Source organism: Trachypithecus francoisi, unplaced genomic scaffold (assembly GCF_009764315.1).
Source record: "Trachypithecus francoisi isolate TF-2019V2 unplaced genomic scaffold, Tfra_2.0 Lachesis_group15, whole genome shotgun sequence".
In the NCBI taxonomy this organism is placed as follows: domain Eukaryota; kingdom Metazoa; phylum Chordata; class Mammalia; order Primates; family Cercopithecidae; genus Trachypithecus; species Trachypithecus francoisi.
In genome coordinates this window covers 52,064,748-52,070,186 of record NW_022681460.1, presented here as the reverse complement: position 1 = coordinate 52,070,186, position 5,439 = coordinate 52,064,748, and positions in this window count along the sequence as shown.

Genomic DNA, 5,439 nt, shown 5'->3' with positions numbered 1-5,439 from the left:
GTAAATAAGCTATAGGTCTGCCTTTCTTCATGGTCCAGGATATATAAGCGAAAAGAGGAAGCAGATAAGCTATAAGTCTGTCTCTCTTTATGGCCCAGGACATATAGTCCTCCTAAGCAAATAACATATACAACTCACAAACTTTCTGCTTATCACCAAATGCTTCCATTCATCATCAAACACGCTGGCTGACAGAAGAATGCAAGTTGGCTTTCTGCTACCTTCGCATTATCAATCAGCCCAACAACCATCCAATAAAACCTCCAGCAAGCCTTTGTTTCCTTGTAGACAGCTCCTCTTCTGCTGGTTCTGCCCACTGCTCCCTGGCAACATATTCTCATACTTTCTTTAATAAATCTGCCTTTCTTTACCTACAACTGTCTTGGTAAATTCTTACCCACCCCAAAATCCCATACCTCACCACCAGCCCAGATAGTTGCTGCTCACCTGAGACATATATTATGGCCCGTAACCATCATGTTGGCTACAATCTGGGCTGAATAGATTCCTTGGAAAAATTGGAATTGGGAATGAGGTCTGGTCTTTGTGTGGGTTGAAATCTTTAATGCAAGACATATAAAAAACGGGAGTTTGGGCTGGGCATGGTGGTTCGTACCTATAATCCCAGCACTCTGGGAGGCCAAGGTGGGTGGATCACCTCAGGTCAGGAGTTCAAGACCAGCCTGGCCAACATGGTGAAATGTTGTCTCTACTAAAAATACAAAACTTCGCTGGGTGTGGTGGTGTGCACCTGTAATCCCAGCTACTCGGGAGGCTGAGGCAAGAGAATTGCTTGAACCTGGGAGGCGGTGGTTGCAGTGAGCTGAGATCACACCATTGCACTCCAGCCTGGGTGACAAGAGTGAAACTCTGTCTCTCTCTCTCTCTATATATATATAAAATAATGGAGTTTGTGTAGCTATATTTTCTACCACAAAGCCTGGGAAAACTTAGAGACATGTAGAGTAGAAAAAGGACAGACCGAGTGTTTGGTGCATAGTTCCAATACCATCCTGAGACGTGGTCTTGGTTTCATCCTTGAATTTCTCACTTTTTGCTGAAGTTAACTTGCATTGGTTTCTGTTTCTTAAAACCAATAAAGATCCAACAGATAGGCTGTCTTGATGGAAGTCTATTCGTCAGTCCAAGAGTCACATTATTGCCTCTACTAGATCAGCCAGTAGTTATCCTCAGATGCACAGAGAATCTAGTCCTGAAGACCTAGGAATACAAACAAGGTACCCCAGGAGAATCAAAATGAGATCTTGGCTTACATCTGACTAATCCAAGATTTATATGTATACACAAATGTATACATATTTCTTTGTTGTAAAACCAAATAATTAGTTTAAATAGTTGTCATAGTCTTTAAAATGTTTTTTTTTTTTTTGAGACAGAGTCTCGCTCTGTCGCCCAGGCTGGAGTGCAGTGGCCGGATCTCAGCTCACTGCAAGCTCCGCCTCCCGGGTTCACGCCATTCTCCTGCCTCAGCCTCCCGAGTAGCTGGGACTACAGGCGTCCGCCACCTCGCCCGGCTAGTTTTTCGTACTTTTTAGTAGAGACGGGGTTTCACCGTGTTAGCCAGGATGGTCTCGATCTCCTGACCTTGTGATCCGCCCGCCTCGGCCTCCCAAAGTGCTGGGATTACAGGCTTGAGCCACCGCACCCGGCTAAAATGTTAATAGACCAATAAAAGGAAACTGATATGCATGATATGCAACCATCTTCCCTGTGGTATTCTGAGCAGCAGAATGGTTTTCTTTCTTTCTTTCTTTCTTCTTTCTTTCTTTCTCTCTCTCTCTCTCTTTTCTTTCTCTCTTTCTCTCTTTCTCTCTCTCTCTCTCTCTTTCTTTCTTTCTTTTTTTTTTTTTTTGGTGGGTAATTTCTTTCTCTCTCTTTTTTTTTTTTTTGAAGAAAAAAATGACCCTATCGGCCGGGCGCTGTGGCTCAAGCCTGTAATCCCAGCACTTTGGGAGGCCGAGACGGGTGGATCACGAGGTCAGGAGATCGAGACCATCCTGGCTAACACGGTGAAACCCCGTCTCTACTAAAAATACAAAAACTAGCCGGGCGAGGTGGCAGGCGCCTGTAGTCCCAGCTACTTGGGAGGCTGAGGCAGGAGAATGGCGTAAACCCGGGAGGCGGAGCTTGCAGTGAGCTGAGATCCGGCCACTGCACTCCAGTCCGGGCGACAAAGCGAGACTCCGCCTCAAAAAAAAAAAAAAAAAAAAAAAAAAAAAAATGACCCTATCAATAGTTTTATCATTCAAATATAAAAAGCATTGTTCTCCATTCTTCATAAAGAGCTGGGGTGGACGCAGCTGGAAAGGACTGAAAAATTAAAATATCAATCAGAAGAGCAGAGATTATTGTTATTATTTTTTTTTGAGACGGAGTCTTGCTCTGTCGCCCAGGCTGGAGTGCAGTGGCGCGATCTCGGCTCACTGCAAGCTCCGCCTCCCAGGTTCACGCCATTCTCCTGCCTCAGCCTCCCTGAGTAGCTGGGACTACAGGCGCCCACCACCACACCCGGCTAATTTTTTAGTAGAGATGGGGTTTCACCATATTACCCAGGATGGTCTCTATCTTCTGACCTCTTGATCCGCCCACCTCAGCCTCTCAAAGTGCTGGGATTACAGGCGTGAGCCACTGCACCCGGCCAAGAGCAGAGATTAAATGACTTTATCTGAATAGAGCAATTGGGCAAAATTAGAATTAAAAGGAAAATAAAATCGCTGTAAAAGAAGCAAACGTTTTAACACTGGCCCTGTCTTCAAGTAAGCATAGCATAAGGATGGTAACAAGTGGTACTTGCTCCAAATGTTGCCCTAGGTAAATTCAGGAACATCCACTTCTCTGAGACATGGACATTCGTACACTTCATCTTGACTGTAACATTTACTTCCTATGCTTCTGTTGTTATGTACACAGTGAATATGAAATATAACTTATTGATAAAGAATATTTAAATGTTGATATATATATATATATTTTGAGGCAGAGTCTCGCTCTGTTGCCCAGGCTGGAGTGCAGTGGCCGGATCTCGGCTCACTGCAAACTCCGCCTCCCGGGTTCACACCATTCTCCTGCCTCAGCCTCCCGAGTAGCTGGGACTACAGGCGCCTGCCACCTCGGCCGGCTAGTTTTTTGTATTTTTTAGTAGAGACGGGGTTTCACTGTGTTAGCCAGGATGGTCTCGATCTGCTGACCTCGTGATCCGCCCGTCTCGGCCTCCCAAAGTGCTGGGATTACAGACCTGAGCCACCGCGCCCGGCCTGATATATTTTTTAAGACATGCTGTATAGAAATAACATCTCGTTGATTTCTCTAGTAATCTATATATCTTAGGAAATTAAATGGATAATAAACAATAAATAATAAAACATACTTTAAAACTGTCAAGTATTGAACAACAAGTTGTTGTTTTTTTTTTAATTTTGAGACAGACTCTTGCTTTGTTGCCTAGGCTGGAGTGCAGTGGCGTGATCCTGGCTCACTGCAGCCTCTGCCTACTTGGGGTTCAAGTGATTCTCCTGCCTCAGCCTCCCAAGCAGCTGGGACTACAGGTGTGAACCACCATGCCCAGCCAATTTTTGTATTTTTTGGTATTTTAGGTAGAGGTGGGGTTTCACTATGTTGGCCAGGCTGGTCTTGGACTCCTGGGCTCAGGTGATACACCTGCCTTGGCCTCCCAAAATGCTGAGATCACAGGCATGAGCCACTGTGCCCAGCCTGAACAACAAGATTTTTTAATAGTGCAATCACTTTTCTATTTATAATTAACGTATCTTTATGAGTCAGAGTTCTCCAGAGAAACAGAACCAATAGGAAACATATATATCTAGATATGGGTAGACAATGAGATTAATTACAACAAATGGCTCGCATGACTATGGATGCTGAGAAGTCCCAACATCTGCATTCCACAAGCTGGAGACCCAGGAGAGTTAATGTGTGTTCCAGTCTGAAAACCAGCAGGCTGGAGATTCAAAAAGAGTCAATGTTTCAGTTTGAGTCCTAAGGCAGAAAAAACTAATGCACCAGCTCAACAGTCAGGAAGGAGGAGTTCCCTCTTATTCAGCATTTGTATTCTTTTCAGGTCTTCAATGGACTGACTGAATGAAGCCCACCCACACTAGGAAAGGCAATCTGTTTACTCAGTCTACCAATTCAAATGTTAATTTCATCCACAAATGCTCTCACACATGCACCCAGAATGACATTTGATCAAATAAATTAACCATCATAAATCTATTCCTTGCTAACCTGGCATCTATATGTATCTCCAAATAAAGACAATAACAAGATCATAATTATACCTAGTATGATACAACTATCTTCATACAACTGAACATGACTAACCCCTATTCCAGGAGATAAAGTCTTTGAGTGATGTTTAACTCTTCTCCTTGATATTTTATAACTTAAATATGATTATATAAAATTAACAGTACTTACATATTATAATATAGTATGATAATATGAAGTCAATATATCCTTTTTTTTTTTTTTTTTAGATCCAGTTTCACTCTTGTTGCCCAGGCTGGAGTGCAATGGCGCAATCTCCGCTCACTCACTGCAACCTCTGCCTCCTGGATTCAAGTGATTCTCATGCTTCAGCCTCTGGAGTAGCTGGGATTACAGGCACACACCACCATGCCTGGCTAATTTTTTTGTATTTTTAGTAGAGATGGGGTTTTGCCATGTTGATCAGGCTGGTCTCGACCTCCTGACCTCGGGTGATCCACCCACCTCAGCCTCACAAAGTGCCGGGATTACAGGCATGAGCCACTGCACCCAGCCTAAAGTCAATATAACTTACAAGAGAATAAAAGAGAGAAGAAAATAAAGATATTTGGGTTTTTTGTGTGTGTGTGGTGTGTATGTGTATATATATATGTGTATATGTATATATATACACATACATATTCATAACAAAATATGGAGAAATATTCATAATAATTATATTCCCAATTTCTATAACTCGCCACATGGTCATAGCTTGTATTTATAACTACCTTCTACCGCCCATTCTGTATTATCTTCGATGTGAGCAAGCACCTCAGCTGGTGGTGATCCTTTACCTGTAGGGTAATCCAAACCTCCATTCCTGAATTGCCTGGGCCATTCACAATTCTGTCTAGATTAGCCTGTTGTAGTTTTCCATCAGTCTTAATAGTAGGGCATAATAATACTAAGAAATACCCTAAGGGATCTCCTGTATTTCAGACATACTCTTCCTTACTTCCATTGTGGCGTAGTAGTCCAATTTCCCCTTGGTATCACCCCAGCCAGCACAGTAACTCTTCTTTAACCATTGATTTAGAGGGAGCCCAAAGTGGCCAAGTGGCAATCTTAAATTCCAATTCACTCATTCTTGTATCTCCTGACGGATGCACTCCTCCTTTGGACCTCTAGCCCAGCAGGGCATAAAGTCAT